The 26,612-nt window shown below is 36.7% G+C and overlaps 1 long non-coding RNA gene across 1 annotated transcript in view; it reads left to right on the forward strand.

Annotated features, from left to right (window-relative positions):
* The window catches only part of LOC108588458 (uncharacterized), a 182,147-nt gene that overhangs the window by 143,137 nt on the left and 12,398 nt on the right, over nucleotides 1–26,612 (forward strand). The window contains exons 7-8 of the long non-coding RNA XR_013527426.1: nucleotides 5,752–5,821; nucleotides 6,852–6,853. This is a non-coding gene — a long non-coding RNA (uncharacterized LOC108588458). The remainder of the gene's footprint in view (nucleotides 1–5,751; nucleotides 5,822–6,851; nucleotides 6,854–26,612) is intronic.

The raw sequence follows: 26,612 nt of genomic DNA on the forward strand, positions 1-26,612 counted from the left end.
ATTTGGCCACACCTTTCATCATATATCCTTGTCATAGTCTTCCCAACCTCAAGGTGCCTCTTCTTGGCTTCTGGCAGGAGGGTACATTTTCCAGCCTGTCAGAATGGCCCTCTGCAGGCTACAACCCTTTATGGTAAATAAAACACTCCTTTCCAAATGTGTTAACCTTGGGCTGGGTGCAGTGGTTCATGCCTAAAATCCCAGTCCTTTGGGAGGCTGAGGCAGGTGGATCTCTTGAGCTCAGGAGTTCAAGATCAGCCTGGGCAACATGGTGAGAACCTGTTTCTAAAAAGACAAACAACAACAAAACCCAACAATTTATGAACCTTGTCATTCTTCAGTTGACAATGTGCAATGTTAGAAATTTCTTTAAAGATGAGCTTTGTAAGGCAGGTCTTATAAAGGCAAATGTACATTCTCATCTCTGACTCTGACATGAGCATTTGCTACCAAGTGAATGGTGTCTGTTAATGGTCTTACCTTGAATAACTGAGAGAAACAAGTATATAGGGCACTGTGATATTGTGATTATAATATGATATGATAAGAAATATATCCTTGCAATACCCATTTTCTGTCACACAGCTTCTAAAACCCCTGGAATCTCTGAAGTGATAATGTCTTTTTACATGCTAGTGAGAAGACTGATGGCTGGTAGCCCCTAGGTAGTCTCAGGGTGGGGGCTGATTTCTAGGGGAACCAATCTTGTGATTAGAGAGTTGTAACTCTCAGCCCCATTTCCTGACTGAAGGTTGAGTTGATGACCAATGGCTAATAATTTAATCAATCAAGGCTGTGTAAGGAAGCCTTCATAAAAACCCAAAAGGACAGGGTTCAGAGATCTTCCAAGCTGCTGAACACATGCAGGATGACCTGCCGGAAAAGGCATGGACACTCCACCCTGTCCTCCATGTCTCGCCCTAAGCATTTCTTCTGTTAGGCTGTTTCTGAGTTGCATCCTTATCCTTTTATAATAGATCATAAATGTAAGTAACATATTTCCTGGAGTTCAAATGACAAATGACTGAACCCAAGGGGAGGTTATAGGACCCTTCAATTTATAGCTGGCCAGTTAGAAGCACAGGTCACGTTCTGGGGCTTGTGACTGGTATCTGAAGGGCGGGCAGTCTTCCGGGACTGAGCTCTTAACCTGTGGGGTCTGATGCCATTTCCACATAGATAGTGTCAAAATTGACTTAAATCATAGGGCACAACTGAGTTAAGTTTTAGGCAGTTGGTGTCTGTCAAAGAATTGATGTGTACTGGGTGAATGTGAATAAAAAGAGGAAAAACAGTTGTTTTTTTTATTTACTCAGTCATAAATATATAATCCACATGTTAATTAATTTTATGAGGTAAAGATTACCTAGCAGGTAAGAATCTAGGCTTTGGGTTCAGACCAAGGTGAGGTTCCTCAGCTGTAAAGTGAAGATAATATTTTCGACCTTGCTAGGTGGTTGTAAGATTAAATGAAATGGGTCGGGCACAGTGGCTACACCTATAATCCCAGCACTTTGGGAGGCTGAGGTTGGCAGATCACGAGGTCAGGAGTTTGAGACCAGCCTGCCCAACATGGTGAAACCCTGTCTCTACTAAAAAGACAAAAAAAAAAATTAGCTGGGTTGGTGGTGGGCATCTGGAATCCCAGCTACTCAGGAGGCTGATGCAGGAGAATCGTTTGAACCCAGGAGGCGGAAGTTGCAGAGAGCTGAGATGAGATCATGCCATGGCATTCCAGCCTGGACAACAGGCAAGACTCCATCTCAAAAAAAAAAAAAAAAAAGAAAAGAAAACAATCATTAATGAAATGATGTATGTGAATAGGTGTGTGCCTGCTACATAGAAAGTACTCAATAAATGACTATTTTTACCGTTTTATTTTTTTTAAATAAAAAGTACTCATTATGACCTACAAATTGTAGAAAAGTTTTAAGTACTTACTACATGGAGGTATCCTTGCATTTCAGGTATTTTTGTTGACTACAGTTGGAATCATACAATATTTGCCAACCAAATAAAATATTTCCCGATGGATATCTAATGAAACTAGCAAATGAATAAGGTGTAAACATATGACTTAACTCGCATGCTTTACATACAAACATAGTTATATTCAGCATAAGACACAACTAAGGTATTTCATTCTTTAAATGTATATGACCTAACAATATATTACAGTATGTAATTTAATCTCAGTAAAATAGAAAAGCATTTTTATGACATATTTCTAATTCTTTGTTATTTTATTACTTATACATATGATACATATTTATTTCTAAAACAAATATATCTCTTTGGCCACCTATTTTATTTTCTTAGAATACAAGTGGTACATTACTCATGAATGGCAGTGTGTGTCAGTTATTTATCTTTCCAAAGTATCTAAAAGTGAATGAAGCTTGAATTGGGCAAGGAAGTATCATAAATTAAAAAGTGAATCTCGAAGAAAAACTGGAAAAAGGTTTGAATAAAATTAAAGTACATTTTGCCATAAAATGTAACTGTCAAAGTGGCATGAACCCAAATATGAATTAGAATTGAATTGAATTTGTATTTTTATCTGCACTGAAGAATCATTTTGAAATCATTGATCTTGGCCAGCTTAAATCTTTATTTTTCTGATAACATGTCAATCAGGTATAAAAGTGGTGAGAGACAATTTAAGCCTGTGCATTTATTTGTCAATAAAACGTGTACTCTATTGGTTCTTTCTCAGTTGCATTGTTTTATCATGTCAATATTTCATGAGATTATATGACTGACTAATGGGATAGCTATTACCACTGTTGATGTACTTTGAAAATAGCAATCTATATTTTATGGACCAGAAAGTGACAAAATCTGTACCTTTGACCTTGTTGAGCATAAAAGTAAGTTAATGTAAATGAAATTTATCTCTTATTTCACCTATTCACAATTAGCTTCTTATTGCCTCAGGAATAAACATTAGAATGGGTAACTTATTCTTTTGGGTTTGTAAGAATGACTTATGAATCTCAAATAAAATTCTTCAAACGTCAATTTAGGGAACAGAAATACCTTAATGCAAGCCAGAAAAAACAGACAATAGGCATTTCTGCATTAGTCTTTTTCTCATTAAAGTGATTGATGCATGTTTTTTTGTGGACATCAAAGATAAAAACACATAAGCCAGCACTTTGGGAGGCCGAGGCTGGTGGATCACGAGGTCAAGAGATTGAGACCATCCTGGTCAACATGGGGAAACCCCGTCTCTACTGAAAAAAAAAAAAAAATACAAAAAATTAACTGGGCATGGTGGCGTGTGCCTGTAATCCCAGGTACTCAGGAGGCTGAGGCAGGAGAATTGCCTGAACCCAGGAGGCGGAGGTTGCGGTGAGCCGAGATTGCGCCATTGCATTCCAGCCCGGGTAACAAGAGCGAAACTCTGTCTCAAAAAAACAAAAAAACCCACATAAGCCAAAGAAAAGCAATTCTGTTCAATCTAAATATCCAGAGATACCCACTGTTAATATCAGTGCATATCCTTCTAGTCTTTTTTCCATACATAACAATTCCTTTTCCAAAACTATATTCTCTATGTTACATAATAACTTTATATTTTACCAAATGAAATTCTGTACTTTCTATGTTAAGCATACACTTTGTCAAGAAACTAATAAGCTAAAGCAGTTCATTTTTACAATACAATTATACAATTTTTCTCCATCTAATGCCTCCCTACTTGTATTTAAATCACTTGAGCATGTGGCTTATGCAGCTACATAATTTGCTTTTGGAAAATACCCTGGGTTCTCTAAGTGTTTTGTTTGTTTGTTTTGCACTTATTTGTCAGTTGTTGTAGTTAAGTCACAGTTTAAATATACTTTCAATATAATGTAAAGGTTTTTTCCTGCAATACGTCTCCACACAAAATTGAAATGTTTTAACCAAATTTTTATTTGTAAAACATGGTTACTTGTTATATTTAAGGCCATACCCATAGCTATCTTGGTGAATATGTTTGGGCAACGTGTGTAGTAGTCAGCCTCCAAGATGGTGTCCAGTAATTCTTACTTGCTGGTATTCACACCCTTGTGTAGTCCCCTCCCACACCCAATAGAACTGAGCCATTCACCAACAAGTTATTGTGGATGTGTGACTCCCAAGGCTAGGCTATGAAAGGCATTATAGCTTGCTTCTACCTTCTTCTCTTTTGTACTCTCATCCTGGGGGAAGCCAGCTGCTATGGCATGAGTACATTGAGTGGATCTATGGAGGGGTCCATGTGTCAAGGAACTGAGGCCTTTGCCAATAGCCATCTGAGTGAACTACTTGGAAATGAATCCTCTGGCCCCAGTCAAGCCTTCAAATGATTGCAGCCCTGGCTGACAGCTTGTCTGCGCCTCTTGAGACTGCAAGCCAGAACCAACAGCTTAACTGCTCCTGAATTCTTGATGTACAGAAACTGTGTGAGATAGTAAATGTTTACTTTTTGTTTCAGGGCTTTAAATTTTGGGTAGTAATTTGCCATGCAGTAATAAATAGCTTGTGTAAACTGAAAATGAAGACATCTATTAGGGATTTTCTGAAATAAAAATAGCTTAAGAGAATACTGTATTTCATCAAGAGCCCACATAAGGTTTAACTATTTATATTTACTAATGCAAAGTGTAGAATTTGAAGGGCAACAATATTTTTAATTTAAGGCATTTTATGTCATTGAAGTTTTGTTGTGATGTAAGTTTTTCTCCTTAGTAATAATAATAATTATTATTTTTTGAGATGGAGTCTTGCTCTGTCACCAAGCTGAAGCGCAGTGGTGTGATCTTGGCTCACTGCAAACTCCACCTCCTGAGTTCAGGCTATTCTCCTACCTCAGCCTCCCAAATAGCCAGGACTATATGTGCACACTACAATGCCCGGCTAATTTTTGTATTTTTAGTAGAGATGGGATTTCATTATGTTGGCCAGGATGGTCTCGATCTCTTGACCTCATGATCTACCTGCCTTGGCTTCCCAAAGTGCTGAGATTATAGGCATAAGCCACCATACCCGGCCTCTCCTTAGTTTTTATAGTTATGATCAACAGAAAACATATTCAAATGAAATACACAATAATATCAACAATTCAATGATAGAGTCTTGATGTGTATATGATAAAGCTTTTTCTTGAAATTTATGTACGCTTTATTTTATCAAAATATTATGAGTCATATGTAGTTGCTGTGATCCAGGAAACCCTTAGACATAAAAGCGAAAGCTACAGGGTTTCCTTTTTTGTCTCCAATCTTATACCCAATGGTAACAGATTAGATAAACAGTTTGGTGTGTGTCCTTCCATAATCCTTTGGTAATATAGAATTAGGTAAACATATAAACAAAATAATTTCATCTTTTTTGGAAAATGTGAAATCATGCTCTACATACTACTCTGCAATATATTGTTTAGAGAAAGTATGTATAGTACAGATAGGTCTAATTAGTTTTAAAGTAACTCTGATAATTTATAGCAGGGGTTAGCAAACTATGGCTTATGGGCTAAATTTATCCTATTTTTATATGGTTTATGAGCTAAGAATGGTGTTTACATTTTTGAATGACTAGGGAAAAATGAGAGGAATAGTATTTCTTGATGTGAAAGTTATATTAAATTGAAATCACAGTGTCCACACAAAAAGTCTTATTGGGCCACAGTCATGTTCATCTTTTTACATATTTTCTCAACTCATTCGAGTGGTTTCAACAGGAACCTTGCAAAACCTAAAATATTTCCCTTCCAGCTCTTTATAGAAAAAGTTTGCCAATTCCCAGTCAACACTTGCACTGTCCATTGGAAATACAATGCAAACCACAAATGTAAGTCTGATTTTTCTAATGGCCACAGTTTTTAAAAGTAAAAGAAATAGGAATAAATAATTTTTATGGTTTATGTTTTATTTAACTTGAACATATCATTTCCTCATGTATTTAATATAAAACATTATTGAAATATTTTGCACAGTTATTTTTTACCATAATCTCTAATATTCAGTATAGAGTTTACACTTCCAGCACATCTGAGATAGCCACATTTCAGATGTGACTAGTGACAACTGTATTGGGCAGTTTAGTTCTGAAGTGCAGATACATTATAATTTTTTTAATATATAGCTTGCTAATATACATTCATGTTGTTCCTAGTTGCTATTGTCATTATAAGCATTGCTAAAATATTATCCTAATAAATATTTACTTCTAAGAAATGCACAGTCCCAGAAGAGGAGTTGCTCAATAAAAGGTGTGCACTGTTAATTTTAATAGATATAAGAAATTTGTTTTGGGAATAAGATTCAGATGTAAAATCATTCTGGGCATAGACTGTCACAGAATCTTGTTTGTATTGTGTTCTCTATAGAGGAAATAACATTTTCACTAGCACTTTAAAATATGTATTAAATGGAGTCCCTTTCTTTGTTGTTTGTTTAGTAACTGACTTGGTCTGTGCTGGCTGCTATAACAAAGATTACATAAAACAGGGTAATGCATAAACAACAGAAATTTATTTCTCACAGTTCTGGAGGCTTGGAAGTCCAAGATCAAGGCACTGGCAGATTCAGTGGCCCACTTTCTAGATGGTTATTATTTCCCTATAACTTCACATGGCAGAAAGGGTGAGGGACATCTCTGGAGTTTTTTTTAATAATCCCATCCATGAAGGTTTTGCCCTTATGTCCTAATCACTTAGCAAAGGCTCTACTTTTTAATATCCTCACCTAATTGGCTAGAAGTTTAATATATGAAATTATGGGGGGACATAAACATTCAGTCCATTCCATTCTGCTCTTGTTCCCCCAAATTCATGTCTTTCTCATACACAAGATACATTCAGTGCATATCAGTAGCCCCCAAAGTTGTATCTCATTCTAGCATCAACTTAAATGTTTAAAATCCAAAGTCTTATCTAAATATCATCTAAATTAGATATGAGTGAGACTCAAGGTATGATTCATTCTGAATCATATTGCTCTTTGGCTGTGCGTCTGTGAAATCAAACATATTATGTGCTTCCAAAATATAATGGTGGGAGAACAAACAACATTAAACCTTGAGTCTTTTCAATTAAAAATTTTTTTTAGAAACAGGTCTCACTCTATCACCGAGGCTGGATGACGTGGTACCATCATAGCTCACTGTAATCTCAAATTTCTAGGCTCAAGTGACCCTCCTGCCTTATTTGAAATTGTATATATTAACACATTTTTATATGTCTTCATTACAGAACCACCCTGTCCAATACAGTAATCACTAACCACACTTGAAATGTGACTATTACAGATGTACTATAAGTATAAAATTGACACTGTATATCAGAGACTTAATATGAAAAATAAAATCTGAGTAGCTAGGACTACAGATACATGACACCACACCCTAGCTAACGCTTACATTTTTGTAGAGATAAGGTCTTGCTATATTGTCCAGGCTGGTCTTGAACTTCTGGCCTCAAGTTATTCTCCCACCTTGGCTTCCTAAGGTGGTGGGATTACAGGCATGAATTATCACATCAAGCCAAACCTTAAGTCTTGAGGACAATTTTCTTGGGCTTGATGCTCTGCACTCCAGAACCACTGGGGCAGTGGTCCTGTCTTCAGGACCCACTGTGGTTGCAGCTCCATGCTCATGACCCTGGGTAGTCCTACTCCCATGGCTTTGCTGGGCATTGTCCTCACTGGGGCTCCTTGCAATGGCTTTTCCCTATAGGGCAGCCTTCTGCCTGGGTTCTGTGGCTCTTGGGGCATAATTTGAACTCTAGGTGGAGGCAGCCATGCCTCTATAGCTTTGAGACTCATACCTGGAGTGACTAAGGAGCATGGTTATGGAGTTTGCGGGGAGGAAGCCCATAATATGATGTGCTGAAGAGTAGTGGCTCCTCATTTGAAATTGCTCTGCTCCCTAGGTGTTTCAATTCTTGCCCTGTGATTGAAAGTGTAACTTTGATGTTCTTCAAAATGTCTTTGCGGTCATTCTCCCTTTGTATTGGACAATAGAGTGTACAATACATCTTATTTGGATGTCTATTTAGGTGACTGACTAATCTCCCCATTTTCCTGATGAATAATAGCACCTGGCTCCCATTGAGACAGCTCATCCATGCTAATTTCCTCATCAAATGTGGGCACACCCTTCATGTTCTCTTCCATATAGCCTTTCTCTTTTTTTCTAATATAGATAGGCTGAGAATTGTCTAAATCTTTTAAGTTTTGCTTCCTTTTGATTAATACTTATTCTGTAAGTCATTTCTTTCTTCTCACACTTTCTAAGAAGCAGTCGAGAGAAGCCAACTGCACTTTCAACACTGTTTAAAACTTTCCTCAGCCAACAAGTCCTTCTTGATTCTGAAGTGGATTAGGTGCCGCTGTTACTGCTCAGGTTGTTGAATTCAGAATCATAGCCAGACACGGGACTGGAAGATGAGTGAACAATGCTGAGCAGGTCCAGGGATCCCAAGGAGAGTGAAGGGCATGAGAAGGAATTACTGGATCCCCTAACAACAGGAAGACAGCAATGCAAGCAGCTAGAGAAATGTGTAAAGGACAGGAGTGGCTAGAGCTCTGTGACAAGCATGTATCCTCCCAGCCACTATATGTATATGTGATTTATTATGGAAATTAGCTTATACAATCATGAGGCTGAGACCTGCCATCTGCAAGCTACATGCCCATGGAAGTCAATGGTGTAAATCCCAGTTTAAGTCTGAGGGTCTGAGAACCAGGAGTACCAGTGCCCAAGGGCAAGAGAAGATGGATGTCCCAGCTCCAACAAAGACAGCAAATTTGCCTTTCTCTCAGCACTTTATTCTCTTTGGGCCCTCAACAGATTGGATGATGCCCACCTATGTTGATGAGAGTGATCTTTACTCATTCTACTGATTCAAATGCTAATCCCTTCTGGAAACACGCTCATAGACTCCCCCAAAAATAATATTTACCTGCCACCATTCATCCCTTATTAGTTCAGTAAAGTTGACACATAAAGTTAACTATCACAGTAACCAATTTTGGTAGCAAAAATAGTGTATGTTTTTAAATGCCTTACATTTCCCAAACAGTTTCAAACATATTATTTCTCATGATGTTTTGGCAAATTCATGTAGGATTTTTTGTTTGATGTTTTTTCCCCCCTATTTTATAGCTGAAGAGACTGAATCTCAAGACATCTTAAGTGACCTCCCTGAAGACAGTACACAACTAAAAAGTTAGAGCCAGGATAAGTTCTGCATTAGAGTAAGATGTCCTTCCTAGTATCATGTTGCCTGCCTAGTTCATTTGTTAATCTATTTAAAAAGCAAACATACTAAAAGAACGTTCAACATCACTAATGATCAGGGAAATGTAAATCAAAACCACAATATGATACCACCTTACATCTGCAAGAATGGCCACAATCAAAAAATTAAAAAATAATACATGTTGGTGTGGATGTGGTGAACAAGGAACACTTCTATATTGCTGATAGGAATGTAAACCAGTACAACCACTATGGAAAACAGTGTGGAGTTTCCCTAAAGAATTAAAAGTAGAACTACCATTTCATCCAGCAATCCCACATCTACCCAGAGGAAAATAAGTCATTACACAAAAAAGACAGTTGCATATGCAGGTTTATGACAGCACAATTCCCAATTGCAAAAATGTGGATCCAACCCAAATGGCCATCAATCAAGGAGTGGATAAAGAAATTATGGTATATATATACAACGGAATACTACTCAGCCATAAAAAAGAATGAATTAATGGCATTGGCAGTGATCTGGATGAGATTGAAGACTATCATTCTAAGTGAAGTAACTCAGGAATAGAAAATCAAATGTCAGATGTTTCACTCATAAGTGGGAGCTAAGCTATGAGGATGCAAAGACATAAGAATGACACAGTGGACTTTGGGGGCTCGGGGGAAAGGGTGGGAAGGGGTGAGGGATAAAAGACTACAACTTGGGTGCAGTGTATACTGCTCAGGTGACAGGTGCACCAAAATCTCACAAATCACCACTAAATTACTTACTCATATAACAAAACGCCACCAGTTTCTCAATAACCTATGGAAAAAAATCTGACAAAAAAATTAAAAATAAAATTTACTGATTCCCTCAGTCAAAGAAAAATCTTGGTATCTGTTGTGTGGGAAGCACTATGCTCATTCTTGGGGATTCGTAGTGAATAAGACCAGTGAGTTCCTGCCCCAGCCAAATCCTAAGGGATATAAAAGGTGGCAAATCTGTGAAGCACCTGTAAAAAAAACATAATTCAATTTCTTTAAGCATACTTGAGTCCCTATTTCACGGAGAAGAAGCCCTTCATCTCATTAGAGGGATTGTGATCAAGTGATGATAAAAAGAGAAAAGGACTCAGAATGATCTCAGTTTGCCTTCTGAATGAACCACTTAAAGCCTCAAGTACTTTAAATCATTGAGACATTTAGCTACTTTCAGGGATGCATGATCAGATGTATTTATGGGATTTCAGAATTTTTTACTTGTTGCTTGACCATTTGCTTTCCCAACTCCAAGCCCAATCAGCTAAGATAATGGTCAAATGCAAGTATAGTCCTTGTGCTGTATTAGAAAGTAACATAATTTCTCCATGTGATGAAACATCTGGGCTTGGAGTTCTAATGTAAAACATCAACTGGCACTTCAACTTTCAACTGGCACTAGGAGAATTAAAGGCTTGAATTTTAGTAAAAGTTAAAGCAATACACATGAGACTTAGAACTATCTTGCCCATAAGAATAATCGGGGTATATGTGTGAGTGTGTGTAATGTCCAGTGGAGGTGGAATTATTTCAATTATAAAATGCCCGATAAGAATTTTTTATTTTGTGTACCCATTCTCAATGCTTTCAAATTGTCTGGACATCCCTTGCCCTCCCAATCTACTCTCTATTCTTCTCTATCCTGTTCTTGGCTCCAGTAGGTTCACCTTTGTGGGTCAATCAATCACATCCTGTTGGGTTTGGCCAATGGGGGTTACCAGCAGAGAGGCAGAGGATGGAAGGAGAGTGAAGTAACACTCTAGCAGTTTGCTGGGTGAGGGTAGAGGGTGTTCTCCTCTTCACCTACAGCTGCTTTGGAAATCACTCCTTTCCTGTAGCCCTTCAAGTGGAAGAGTGAGCACCCTGCAGTTGCTAGCACTGGTGTGTCTCACCATTCTTTGTTGATTTCCCTGAACCCTGACCACATCTTTGTAAATAATTTCTTTTCAACTCCTCTCAACATTCCTTTGATGTGGCAACTATTTTCTGCTGTCCTACCAGGACAGTATATAATACATCTCTTTTTGTGAGAAGTTATTTTTTACTATTATTTGTAGACCTTTATAAGTACGTAAGTGGCAGACCATCGTTATGACTCTTGGTAACTATTTTTGAAAACGACTTTGGATTCCTATCAAAGTACGCTTAGATACTTTTAAGCTGCTAGAGTATGCATTGTATGCTAAGTATGCATTTAAAAATAGCTTTCCTTGGCAGAAGAACTCCTCAAAACATATTTGGAAAGGGCAATGACCTTTTGTAAAGACAGTCCATTTAAATGTTTTATATTTTACCTTGTCTATTATTTTTTTTCATTAAACAATATGCATTATTTATTAACAAGGCCATTCACAGGGATAGGCAGCAAATTGGCAAATTGGCTTTTCCATTAAACTTTTAATGCTAACTCTATAATGAGTATGCTGAACTGCTGTATATAAAATAATTCCCTCTCCCCTCTCCCATACTATAGAAAAACTACAGTAGGTCCCAGTACTGGTGTGTATACACAAGGTCTGTTTCTTTCTGAATGTTTTTCTGACCTAAATTAATAAAATTCACCCCTTCCAATGCTGCTGTCATCAGATTTCCAAGTCCATCTGTTAGAATTATGTATGTGTGTATTTGAAGTTCATGTCTTCCCCTATGGAATCCTGCACTTTATCACAATGTCCTCCAAAATATACTTAAGATGTAAAAATCTGATTATGTTACTTACATGGTTTGACTCTGTGTCCCCGCCCAAATCTCATCTTATAGCTCTCATAATTCCCAAGTGTTGTAGGAGGGACCCATTGGAGGTGATTGATTCATGGGGGTGGGTCTTTCCTGTGCTGTTATTGTGATAACTCATGGGTCTCACAAGATCTAAGTGATTTTGTTACTTATTTGTTTATTTATTTATTTATTTATTTATTTATTTATTTATTTATTTTTTGAGACGGAGTTTCACTCTTGTTACCCAGACTGGAGTGCAATGGCGCGATCTCGGCTCACCGCAACCTCCGCCTCCTGGGTTCAGGCAATTCTCCTACCTCAGCCTCCCAAGTAGCTGGCATTACAGGTACGCACCACCATGCCCAGCTAATTTTTTTTGTATTTTTATTAGAGACGGGGTTTCACCTTGTTGACCAGGATTGTCTTGATCTCTTGACCTCGTGATCCACCTGCTTCGGCCTCCCAAAGTGCTGGGATTACAGGCTTGAGCCACCACGCCCAGCCATGGTTTTAAAATTCAGAGTTTCTATGCACAAGCTCTCTCTTTGCCTGCTGCCATCCATGTAAGATGTGACTTGCTCCTCCTTGCCTATGCCATGATTGTGAGACCTCCCCAGCCATGTGGAAGTGTAAGTTCAATAAACCTCTTTCTTTTGTAAATTGCCCACTCTCAGGTCTGTCTTTATCAGCAGCATGAAAACAGACTAATACAGTTACTGTCTGCTTAAAGGTATCCTTTTGCTCCCCATTGCCCACTGACAATTCTTAGGGTCACACAAGTGTGTTTAGAATCTCTTACCCATCTTTCTCCCCTTACCTCCTGCTTTGCTCCCTTCTTCTTCATTCTTACCCAGGACTTCTGCAGCCATAGCAAATCTACGTCCCAGAAAACCCAGTGCCCTATTATTCTCCAGATGTTCTCACATGCTAAATTTATCTAACAACAGAGTTTCTAAATTTCTGAAGCAAAAACTGACAGAAATGAAAGGAAACAGACAAGTCCACAATAGTAGCTGGAGACTTCAAACCTCCATTGTAAGTAATTGACAGACCTAGTAGACAGCAAATCAGCAAGACTGCAGAACTGAACAACACTATCAACCAACTGGAATCAAATTGACATTTTTAAAACCCTCCATCAAAACCAATAGAATAATACATTTTTCAAAAGTACCTAGAGCATCTTCAGGACAGATCATATCCTAGGACATAAAACAAATTTTTTTTTTTTTTGAGACGGAGTGTCGCTCTTGTTACCCAGGCTGGAGTGCAATGGCGGATCTCGGCTCACCACAACCTCCACCTCCTGGGTTCAGGCAATTCTCCTGCCTCAGCCTCCTGAGTAGCCGGGATTACAGGCATGCGCCACCATGCCCAGCTAATTTTTTGCGTTTTTAGTAGAGACGGGGTTTCACCATGTTAAGCAGGATGGTCTCGATCTCTTGACTTCATGATCCACCTGCCTCGGCCTCCCAAAGTGCTGGGATTACAGGCTTGAGCCACCATGCCTGGCCCCATAAAACAATCTTAACAAATTTAAAATAGTTAAAATCATTTAAAAAATGCTCTCTGAATACAATATACAAAACTAGAAACCAGTAAGAGCAAGATAACAGAAAAAAAACTCCAAACCCTTGGAAACTAAGCAACACACCTCTAAATAACTCATGGACCAAAGAGGAAATCTCAGGGAATTTGGAATATATTTTGAACTAAACAAAAATAAAAACAAAACATAAGAAAATTTGTGGATCACAGCTAAAGCAGTACTTAAATGAAAATTTATAGCATTAGCTGCTTGCATTAGAAAAGAAGAAAGATCTCAAAGAAGAAATATTAGCTTCCACCTTAAGAAACTAGTAAAAGAAGAGGAATCTTAACTTAAGCAGGAATAAGGAAGTAATAAAGATGAGAGAAATCAATGAAGTTTAAAAAATAGAAATAAAATTAAGAAATAAAAATATCAAATGAAACTAAAAGTGGATTCTTTGAAACTATTAATAAAATAGATAATCCTTTAGTAAAACTGATAAGAAAAAAAGAGAAAAGGCACAAATTCTTAACATCAGGAGTAAAAGAGAGAATATCACTACTGACATTAAAAGGATAATAAAGGAATACTACAAACAACTGAAAGCACACAAATTCAGCGAAATAACAGACCTTTTCCCCCAAAACTATAAACTGCCAAAGCTCACCCAATAAAAAGGTGATAATTTCAATAGTCTTCTACTATTAAAGATATTGAATTCATAGCTAAAAACATTCTGACAAAGAACTCTTCAGCCCCCAATAATTTCACTGGATAATTCTACCAAACAGAGGAGAATTGTTTTATGACAATTCTCTCAATATGTTTTATGACACCAGAATACCCCAATATTAAAACCAAGGACAGTACAAAAATAAAAAAATAGGCAAATATCCGTCATGAACATAGATGAAAAAAATCCTCAGAAAATATTAGCTAATAAAATCCAAAAGTTTATAAAAAGATTACATGAGTGACAATAAATTGGGATTTACTCTGGTACTGCAAGGCTGGTTCAATATTTAAAAAGCAATCAATGTAATCCACTAGATTAATAGCCTAAATAAGAAAGTCCACATGAGAATATCAATTGATGCAGAAAAATTATTCAAAAAATTTCAAAATCATTAATAATGAAATCTCCCAGAAAACCAGAAATGTAAGGGAATTTCTTCAATCTGATAAAGAAAATCTATTTTTTTAAAAAAACCTGCAGCTAACATCACACTTAACTTGCTGTCTTATAGAGGAAGGTTCTCACTTTAAGACATGGGACAAAGCAAAGATGTCCACTTTCCTTACTCTTACTCAGCATCACGCTGGAAATCCTAACCAGTACAGCCAAGCTAGGAAAATAAATAAAAGGCACTCATATTGGAAAAGAAGAAATAAAAATGCCACCTATTCACAGATGATATAATTATCTATGTGGAAAATCCCAAGGAATATTAAGATATTCTCAGAAATAAGTGAGTCTATCAAAGACAGGATCCACAGTCAACACGAAAGTTAATAGTATTTCTAGATACTATCATTGAAAAACAGGAAACCAAAATTTAAAAAATTACTATCTACAATAGAAGTCACAAAACAAAATACTTGGTTACAAATCTGAAAAAATATCCTTAAAATCTCTTTGCTGAAAATTATAAAACACTGATGGAAGAAATAGAAAATGAACTAAATAAATGGAGATACAGCTGGTGTTCATAAATTGTGTCTCTCACAAGGAACAAGTGCCATCAAAATTATTCTAAAGACACAAATTTTGGACCTTGATCTATCAGGCTAGTGAGAAGTTCTGAAAATTATTCCTCAACAGGTCAAATGTGGTGAAAATAATGACTCCCAGTTTTTTATTTTTAAAATCTTTCTTATAGCTATTTCTAATATGTGTTTACTTTACAAAGCTTTTATGTTGAATTTGATGTAGTCTGTTTATATTCCAGAAAATTCCTTAAGCTTGTCTGGTCAACTGGGGACAAAGCAGAGGTAGAAGCCCTGAAGCCCTTTTCTAGTATGCTAATGTAAAGAAGCAAACCTGTTTCTACAGTTAGTAGTGGCTTAGAACAGTCCTTAGCCATGTGTTTGAGGCTACAAGTGATTCTTAGTTGACAGCCCAGTCCAGAAGCATCAGTTTCAGCTGGGAGCTCATTAAAGATGCAGATTCTCAGGCCCCACCCCAGACATACTGAATCAGAAACTTGGCAGGGGGTAGCAGGTGGGGCGGGCAGAAATCCATGTTTTAGTAAGCTTTCCAGATGATTCTGACGCAAAATAATGTTTGGGTGACGCATGCTAAGATTTGACAACCATCATGCAATTAACTTTGCTTCTGATTTATTTCAAGCGGGGCTCTGGACAACCCCAGAGGTGATTTTTAAGGCATTGAGAATTCACATCATGCTGTCTCAAGCTGTCTTGTCACAGAAGTTCCACTTGGCCCACTACTGGCTTAATTCAACATTAGGCATCAGAGAAATCAAAACTCCATCACAGGTCTGTTCGTTTCCTACTTATAAGCCATCTTGGTTTGCAGCTCCAAATTACAACCCCCGATCAGAAAGAAAAAAACAAAATTACACTACTCTTCAGCTTCTTACATGATTAGCTCATGATTAGCCCATTTAAGAAGTCATACGCTCTAAATTATGTGTCCAGCCCTTTCTTTCAAAACTTAATAATTACACTCCCACCACTCCTTTTTTTCATTTTAAAATTTCCAATTGGTAGTTATTGTCTCGTGGTGCTTGCCAGACTGAGTTTAAAACTTCACTGTCTGTTTTAATATCTCAGTTGGTTGCCATAATATGACTGTAGAGGTTTTTCGAACCAAAAGTATGTCTGCCAAGTAAAGCTTTCTGTCTGAAACTTGAATGTGACATGTTTCCTCATCATTTAAAGCGCTGTTATAATTAAGGATTGGTGAACCCTTTTACAGTTTCAGTTAGTTGAATGTCTAATGTTTATTCAAACATCCTGGTTTCAATAAAAGCTCTAAATGTGAGTTGCCAGCACTTTTTTCCATTAACTTTTAAATCCCTGTGTGTTTCAAGGGAAATACAGTTCGTATGTTTCTGATTCATTTACACTTAACTCATCAGAATATTATTTTGCTAGAACTAGTTCTTGTCCAACTGTCACGTACCTCTTGAAATCTTTAGAAATAGGATGTTAGTTAAAATACTGCAAAATATAGACCAAGCTGAAGCTTAGAAGAGTTGAACCACAGTTGGCTTTGTTTCTGAACTTGGTCCCCAATGTCATATGTTTAGATTTGTAATAGATTAGCAGGATTCATTGTATTATTCTAGAAAAAAATGTAGCTATTTATTTTTGTACCCCGGATGCCATGACGTGCAGAGTATTATTAGAGGTAACTGTGAGATTACATGAGTGACAATAAACTACATGTAGTGCCATTGTTTTAGCTTCAGTGGTGAGGATACCTCATTTTCTAAAACATACATAAGAAGAGAAGCCATGTGCCCATTTAACACTGGAGGCTGGGGAATGTGAAGGGAAAACAATTGGCTAGCTGTCATCTACTTAAAGGCTACATATAACAAATATCCAGGAAGACAGAATTGTGTGAATAAATGTTCAATCTTTGAGTCATACTATACTAAAATGTGACATTCTGAGTTATTGGATTAACATCAATATATATAGAGATTTTATATATATGTATATATATATATATATATATATATATATATATATACACACACTCACACATGCACACACACACACACACAAATACATATTTTTAAAAATTTATTGTTAACATGTTTCCATTAGTTAGGGTCCAGCCAGGAAAACAGATACACTTTATTTCAACAGAGAGTTGAATTTAATGAAGGGACCCAGTTTAACAGGTATGAGAAGTCGCAAAAAGCAAGAGGAGAAAACTGAGGTAATGAAAAGCTAATGATTTACAGGAAGCAGCTACCATGCCTAAGACTGGAAGAACAAAGAAAATAAGTTGGAGTGATCAACCAGGAAGCTGGGAAGAAAGACTCCTTGGCACTGGAGCTCAGACCTCTGAGGATGGTGTGAGGCTGTTCAGCTGGTGGAAGTACTTCAGGCTTCTGCTCCATGAGGCTGGTTCTGGGAGTGCTGATCAAAGCTGCATGATAGAAATTTTTTGCTACTGCCAGCATAAAGAGCTCTATTACATTACAGTCCCATCTGGATTCCTATTGATTTATGTGTATTTGTCATCCTTCAAGTTGAGATGCTATACGGCTATGTTTTCCTCCTTTCTTTGCCTCAGTCTCTAAGAACTTCATCATCCTCAACCATAAAATAGAACCAATAGTCTTTGCATTACCCATCTTGATGGTGTCTTGGGAAAATAAGGAAATGTTAAAACACTTGGTAAATGACAAAACACTGATAAATTTTAGCATTTCTTTACTTCAAAATACAATTTTGAAATAAGATAAATGCGGGGTCCAAAGTGGCTCCCGCCTGAAGTCATGGCGCTCACGAAGGCGAGGTCATCAGTCCAAGGCTAACCTGAGCAACCTCATAAGCTCAAACTGATTGGCAAAAAAAAAAAAAAAAGAAAGAAAGAAGGTAAATGTAAGTCAAAAATTGCTTATAATGCCATCATCTCATGTAAATGGGTTCTGCTTTCCTTTTTTTACATAATCATTCAGTTTTATTTACTTTCTGCTTTTATTGTCCTTTTAAATTAGAAGCTCTAGAACTTTTGTCTTTGAGTACATAAGTGAATTTTTCTCAGTCTCTCTAAACTAAGTCTAAATTTTTTTTTTTTTTTTGAGATGGAGTTTCGCTCTTGTTACCCAGGCTGGAGTGCAATGGCGCGATCTCGGCTCACTGCAACCTCCACCTCCTGGGTTCAGGCAATTCTCCTGCCTCAGCCTCCTGAGTAACTGGGATTACAGGCACACACCACCATGCCCAGCTAATTTTTTGTATTTTTAGTAGAGACACGGTTTCACCATGTGGACCAAGATGGTCTTGATCTCCTGACCTCGTGATCCACCTGCCTCGGCCTCCCAAAGTGCTGGGATTACAGGCGTGAGCCACCGTGCCCGGCAATAAGTCTAAAATTTTTTAATATAAGTTTGTTTTTTATAGAAATACATATATAGAGGAATTTTAAATAAAATAATATTATTAAAAATAGTGTTAAGGATGTTTTACAGCTTCAGATTACAGCACTAAAAGGAAAGCATAGCTGTGTTTATAAAATTCTAAACAGAAATATAATTCCATGTTCCTTGATCCTTTTTCCTAATGTGCTGCTTTTATTCAGGTTAGAGTAAAAATATTTATAAAATAAGATATAGTTCTGGCACCTATTGCAGAAATATGTTTATCCTTCAAATTTTAAAATATTTCTCTATTGAAATTGAACACTTGGTTTGCAATACCATTAAGAAAAAAATGTCATCAAACCCTTGGGAGGGTTTCAAGTCACCATATCAAGTATATGGCCTTGAGTCTTGACAGTCCCTAAAAGTATGGATAGGTGCTATTTTCTGAATAATGAAATATCATTTTGATGCCCCTTGCATTTTTAAATTTTCATTTAGTAAAGCAATGTACAAATTGAATGAAATGGCTATTACCAATGGATCTCTTTTAAACACTCTTCTAATCAAGAGTGACAGCGAGTACCTTCTTCTATGTGTCCTAAACAAGTATGGTTTTCATGATTTTTCTTTTACTTTTTCCATCAAAACATATAGTATTGGCCTCTTATTTTCTGCGGACCCGAAGGTGTATTATTCTCTAACCCTCTCTGTCACCATCACTAAAAGTGGGTGGCAATAGACTATTTTCCCCTTGGGATATTGTTGGAATAGACTGCCTTTATGTGTATTATTTTCTTAGTCAATGAGCTTAGGAAGACAAAAAGCTATCCATCTGCTACTCAGTGACTTGCTTCAACACAAAAATACCCTTAGGGGAACCACGGTGATTGGTAGAGTAGAAGATATTGCTTCATGTTTAGACTTTTCCAGCTAAAATGAATTGGAAAGTTAGAGCTGTTGTAGCATGGGGGTGTTCCAGGGGGAGTGCCACAATCATTTGGAAAAGGGAAATGTGAATTTGAAATAGCTATTTGGTCTTCCCACTCCAGTAGCAGAAAATGTTAAAATTGTGTCCGGGCTGAAGCATTCACAGTCACAATTGAATTACACTGGAAGTGTCTCACACCATGCGTAAATGTATGCAGAGTCGTCATTCCATTGGCCCTTTAATGAATCTGAAGGAATTGCAGAGCCAACACATTGTCCCTAGGAGGTATATATGTATGTGTGTGTGTGTGTGTGTATATATATATATGTATTTTTTTCTCCCAAGGAAATGATCCCAAGGTGAGGGGCATTATTCTGTCAATATAAGTGCCCTTGGGATGTCAATAAAGTATTTTTTAATCCTCACCCCAGCCCCGCCTAAGTTTTTAAAATGACTTTACAAAGTCAAGAGCGGTCTCTAATATGGTTGCACTGACAGTATATAAGGTTTGAAAAAGCTGTCACAGCATCAATCAAATGTCAACTCTACAGAAACTTTACAATGTCAGTGAAATTTTACCTATGAATGCTGAGGATTTTCTGTTTGGGGGAACCCTGCAAATCACAGAGCATTCTCTATATACCTGCAGTTCACTGCAGCAGATACCACTGAGGAATATTTTTGTGGTTGGGTCAATTTCCCATTGTATGTATTAAAAGTGAGGTCATAAATTAAAAAAAATATTGAAATGTGGCATTCATCTGGGGAACATGAAAGCAAAGAAAGTATACACATGGGATTTTAATAAACCAAAAGTAACCTTGTAATCAGGAAAAACCATATTTAACTATACCTAAACTGCATGAAATATATTCTATGCTTTTGTGATTTGTAAAAAACTCTATTATTCTTTTTACTGTGGTAAAATATAATAACATAAAGCATATCATTTTAATTGTACAGTTCTGTGACATCCACCCTATTCACACTGTTGTGCAATCATCGCTAGCATTTACCTCCAGAGCTTTCTCATGGTCTCAAACTGAAACTGTACCCACTGAACCCATTGAAAAATACCTCCCCATTCCCCAAAACCCCCCTTTCCAGAATACTTATTCTACTTTTTAAATTTGACTACTCTAGATACCTCATATAAGTGGAATCAGACAATATTTGTCCTTTTGTGTCTGACTTACTTCGCTTTGCCTAATGTCTTGAATCCTGCTATTTTCTTCAGGATGTTTGTTCTCAGTATTAAATGCTGGAGCTTCTGTGATGCCAAAATACTCCTTGAAACTGACTTTTTTTTCAGCACAGTGTTAGGGGCTATTTAAAGCAGCATTTAATTACATTTAAATCAGAAAAATGTATTAATCCCTATATACAAATCACTGTCCCAACATCTTCAAGTATTATAATAATAGCAATACTATATAGGGCTTTCTATGTGCTAGACATAGTTCTATGTACTTTGCATGTATTAGTTTACTTAATTCTCAGAATATTCTTACAACAGTGGCCTATTATCTTCCTCATTCTATAGAGAGTAAACTGAGGCACAGGACAGGTAACTGGCCTATGACCATACAACAAGTAAGTGGCATAGCCACGTTGTAAGGCCAGGCTGTCTGGTCCCAGAGGCTGTGCTCTTAAGCACTGTTTTACATTGCCTCTCATGTACCCCTCCCACTAACAAGACACTATACTCGAATTGGTCTGAGATTGGGTCTTAGCACTCATCAGATCTTAAAGCTCCTCCAGTGATTCCACTTGTACAGTCAATTGAGAGTGTCTTGGCTAGAGCATAGGAAATTAATAAAAGATGACTCTGGGTACTTGAGTGAATGGCCTTGAATATCAGTCTCTTTGAAGAAGTTTGGCTTTGATTTAGTTAGCAATAGAGGAAGCCATGAAAGTTGAGGGTAGTTATAAAAGCAGAACTTGTTTTAAGGTTAATCTGGTCAAGTTTTTAGCAGTCGGTTACAGTGGAATCTTATGGTTGGCCATGCTGCTCCTGTTGACTTTGGCTTTACCTTGATCCTGTGGATAGCGGAATCTCCAGGGAAAATTGAAATATAGGCTGGAGAAAAACATACGTTGGGGAGACAATATCTAAAGGGTAGGGGTTCGTGGCATAAAACAGAATAATATTTTAGGACAGTCAAGGAAAATATGAAAGGTATGGACCAATCAGATCAGTTGATAGCATTCCATGCTATTTTTTAAAAAATTGCTTATTGGTATGTTTAGCAGTCAATAGTTCTGGTGGATATCATATACATATTAGCTTACATATGTTAGCTTTCTTTTCTCTTAGAATGCTATAATAGGTACCTATATCTGCAACCTCAGTCATGTCACCTATCTGGTCCCCATTTACCTCATTTGTAAAGTATATGGTTTCAAGGATCCCTAGGGGCCTTTGGGTATTGACATTATGACTCTGGGGTTGGGGTTTATTTCTCTGGATTACAAAATCCCTCAACCTGATGCAAAGTTCCAGAGGAGCCTCAGGCCTGAGGAAGGAAGCTCTTTCAGGAGATAATGTTACACATTAGAATTGGGCCATAATGGAAGATGGAATCCTCATTCCTCTTCTTGTTGAGACAGTCACTAGTGATCCATCTTTTGCCTCTGTCACCCTAATTTAGGTCATTCCTATTGTGAACCTTCTTGAACAGTACCTGTCTGGGTATAAAATTTATGTTGAAGAAGCATTAATGCAAGCTCTTAATAAGATGAAGAACTTAACAGTAGGCTGTTATCTGGGGATGATATATTTTATATACTCAAGGCATGTTTAATTAGGTTTGCAGAAGTCAGATTGGCTTAGGCAGTAATGAAGCTTTCTTTCTACCCCTTTCTTTCAAATTCTGCTATAATAACTTACAAGACATTTTTTTTAAATCTCCTTTTAGTTTTGGTATATTGGCAAATTAGTCTCTTTCTCTTTGTTCTTGTAAAACTGATTTGTTTTGAAAATCCAGTTTTTGCTCAGAGTGGAGGGCAGAAGAGAGAGCTTATTGAGAACTACACAATGGAACAAATAATAGAGCTAATAGGTGTTAGAGCTCCTCAAATATTGAACATGGATCTTTTTGAAATAGAGTTACTAAATATTTAATAAGCTTTCACATTTGAGCAGCACTCAAGGGTTTTATAACCTTTGATCCTCACTCCCATTTTGCAGATGAGGACACTGACTTCAGAGTTCAAGCAATTTGTGCAAAGTTTTATTTATGGGAGCCAAGACTGAAAACAAACCCTCTGCCCCGAATCCCTGCCTCCTTCCAAACAGAAAGATGCAAGTTCAATTTACTAAGTCCATTCCCCTAGTTAATAAATAAAAAAAAAAAAAAGATGAAATTGACTAACCCAGTGGTATCTTTGAACTTCAGGGGTCAGATGAGGATTTGTTTCTGGTGCCCCATCCATTCAGAGCCAAAAAGGAAATACAATGAACATAATAGTGAATTTGAATTTGTATCCCAAATCACTGAAGTATTTTCATACTTGTGGTCTCAGTTATTCTTTCAACATGCCTGTGTAGTAAGTATTTTGAGCCTAGTGTATATTTGAAAGTCTCTTATCCAGGATCAGGAGCACACACAGTCAGTGTTCAGGCAAGGCAGGAAAATGCTGCTCCCAGCCTCCAACTAGGATAACCATCTCAGTAACTGATATTTGACAAAGAGAAGACTAAAGAATGAATGAGAAAAGTGAAGATCCCTTCAAAAGTGACAACTAATGGAAGGATGGAGGTCATTATCTGTTGTAAATGTATTTAAAAAAAAAGAAGGGGGCAATTTGGAGAATAAAAACCTTAGCAAGAACAGTTATTTCCTGCATTAAAGACACGTCTTTTGGTTGAAATTTTGATGTCTAAACTTCTGGAAAACGTCTGACTTTTTGTCTTTTGGAAGAATTATGGAAAGCAAAAGAAGGGTAAAACTTTTTACAAAGTATCCTCCTATTTTAAGAAACAATTTCTAGGCTGTTGCTAATAAGAAATATTAATGATGTCAACAGTAATCTATGGCTTCATTCACCAATGTGCTACTTAATGTTTGCAGTATATTGAGAGAGTTCAAAAACAGAGGGGTCAGAATTTTTTTACAAGTTAGATTATTTTCTTGTGTGTTTTTACTGAGTTAATATCTACTAGTCTTGGATTCTTAACCCTTTAGAAAGCAGGGTAAAAAGATATAGTCATGGGTTTCTCTGTCTAGCACCTAAAGAAGAATTCTAACATATACTTTACAAATATCTTAACGTGTATTTTTAAGGACTTTTACCTTTTCCTAAACATTTTAATTTATTCCACAATCACTGAGCATTGCTTGATGCAAATATATACCCATAAAGACTTTATCTAGATTCAGCGAGTGGAAGGTCAAATCACCTTCCACTCTGGCTACACAGAATGGTGGTGAAGAAGGATTTAGAAGTTACACTTGAGCTGACCAGGCAAGTGATGCATGATTTGATACCTTCATGCCCTCAGGCAAGGGGGAGTGTGGTAGTACATGAATCAAAATATATGCTGAGGATAAGGTAAAGGGCAATAGTGTGAGTGTGTGCTTATGACTCACATGAGTGATATGGATACAGTAATTTGCAAGAGTTTAGGAAAGAAATGTCCCTAGTGGAATGAAATACTTGGAAGGAGCTTGAAGAATAAGATGAAGAGAGTGACAATACAATTGCCAAATTAAGAATGTCTAGGATTTAATCATTTAACAAAAATGGCTGAAGCAGAATTTATTTCGCAAAAGCCTCGGCATAATTTGAAAATGTAGCTAAGGATTTTAGCTACCAATCAGTAAGGATTTACTCTATGACTAGCATTGGCTAAGTGCGTTATGAAGCCTTCCTCCTTTATTCTCATGACAATCTTGCAAGGAAACACCATTTACTGAGCCAATTTTACAGATGAGTATTACAGATCTTACAGAGGCGAAATCACTGGTTTCAGTCACATTACTGATCAGTGGAAGAGTCATTTTGAAGTCAGCTCTGTCTGACTCCAGAGACCCCACTCTTGTACCCTCACAGTATTTGTGTCTTGGGTAAGATAAAATCAGAGTTTATATTTTGTAGAATTTTCAGTTTAAATGTTAGATTGAACTTTGTATGTTTTTCATAATAACTTCATTCAGTGTATTTAGGACATCAGATAATTTACCCTTTTGATGTGTACAATTCCAAATTTTTAAAGTAAATTTACCAAGTTGTGCAACCATCACTAGAAACTAGCTTTAGAACATTTGTATTATCCTGTGCATTTACTGTTAATCCCTCTCCCTTGTCCCTGCTCCCACCTCCAGCAACCACTAATCTATTTTCTGTATTTATATCTTTGCCTTTTCTGGGAATTTTATATAAATGGAATCATACAATATGTGGTCTTTTGTGTTAGACTTCTTTCACTAAGTTACCAACTTAGCAATACTGACTCTTCCAGTCCATAGATACAGAATATCTCTCCATTAATTTAGATCTTCTCAGCAATGTTTTATAATTTTCAGTGTACAAGTCTAGAATTTTAAAATTTATTCCTAAGTATCTTATTCTTTTTGATGTTATTGTGAAACATATTCTTAATTTTATTTTTGGACTTTGTATTCATATGTAGAAGTACAATTTACTTTTGTATATTCATCTTGTATACTGTGACCTTGCTATACATGTCGGTTTTTGAGGTTTGTCAGTGTTCTAACACATGTCTACAGTTCATTCCTTTTTGTCATGAACTAGTATTCTATTGTATTTACCACATTTTGAGTATTCATTCACCAGTTGATGAATATTTAGAATGTTTCCAAGTTTTGGCTATTATGGATAATACTGTTAAGAACATTTATGTTCAAGTCGTTGTGTGGACACATGTTTTCATCTCTTTTCAGTACATTCTTAAGAGCAGAATTGCTGGAGTTATGTGCTAACTATGTTTAGCATTTTCAGAAATTTCTAAATTGTTTTCCAAAATGCTTGTGCCATTTATACACTGACACCAGCAGAGTATGAGAGTATCAATTTCTCTCATCTTTGCTAGTGTTTATTATTGTCTGACTTCTTAAATTGTAGCCATTCTAATGAGTGTGAAACTGCCTCCTTGTGGTTTCCATTTGCATTTTTCTAATAACTAACAATGTTAAAGAGCTTCTTAGCCATCTGTACGTCTTATTTGGTGAAATGTCTATTTATATCTTTTGACCATTTTTGATTAGATTGTTTGTCTTATTTAAGTGTAGGAGTTCTTTGTAAGTCCTGGATATAAATTCTTTGTTCTATACATATGATGCAAATATTTTGTCCCAATTTGTTGCTTGTATTTTTGTTTTCTCAACGATGTCTACTGAAGTGCAAGCATTTTGAATTTTGATGTGGTCCCATTCATTAATTTTTTCTTTTATGATCATGCGTTTCATGTTATATCTAAAAACATTTTGCATAATACAAGTTCTTGAAGATTTTCTGTTTTCTTCGTAAGTTGTATTGTTTTAGCTCCTACATTTAAGTCTATCATCATATCGAGTTAATATATGCATCTGTTGTGAGGTAAGGGTTTATTTTCTTTTTTTCCTTCCTCCCTCTCTCCCTCCCCCTTCCTTCCTTCCTTCCTTGTAGTTTTTTGCAGGCAGAGAACTTATTGTACCAGTACAAGTTGTTAAAACTGAAATTGTTTCTCCAGTGAATTTCCAAGGTAGGTTTGTTGAGTATCAATTGACAATTGACCATTAATAGAAGGATTTATTTCTGGACTCGGCTCTATTCCATTGATCCATATGTCTGTCCTTATGCCAGTAACATATTGTCCTGATGATATTGTAACTTTATAGTAAATTTTGATATGAGGAAGTGAAAGTCCTCTAACTTGGTTCTTTTCTCAAACTCCTTTATCTATTCTGGGTCTTTCCCTTTCCATATAGATTTAATGATTAGCTTGTCAATTTCTGAAACCACAACAACAACAAAAAAAGCCTGGTGGAAATTTGAAAAGGACTTCATTAAATCCATAGATCAATTAGAGCATAGTTACCAACTTAGCAATACTGACTCTTCCAGTCCATAGATACAGAATATCTCTCCATTAATTTGGATCTTCTCAGCA

Source organism: Callithrix jacchus, chromosome 15 (genome assembly GCF_049354715.1).
Source record: "Callithrix jacchus isolate 240 chromosome 15, calJac240_pri, whole genome shotgun sequence".
Lineage (NCBI taxonomy): Eukaryota > Metazoa > Chordata > Mammalia > Primates > Cebidae > Callithrix > Callithrix jacchus.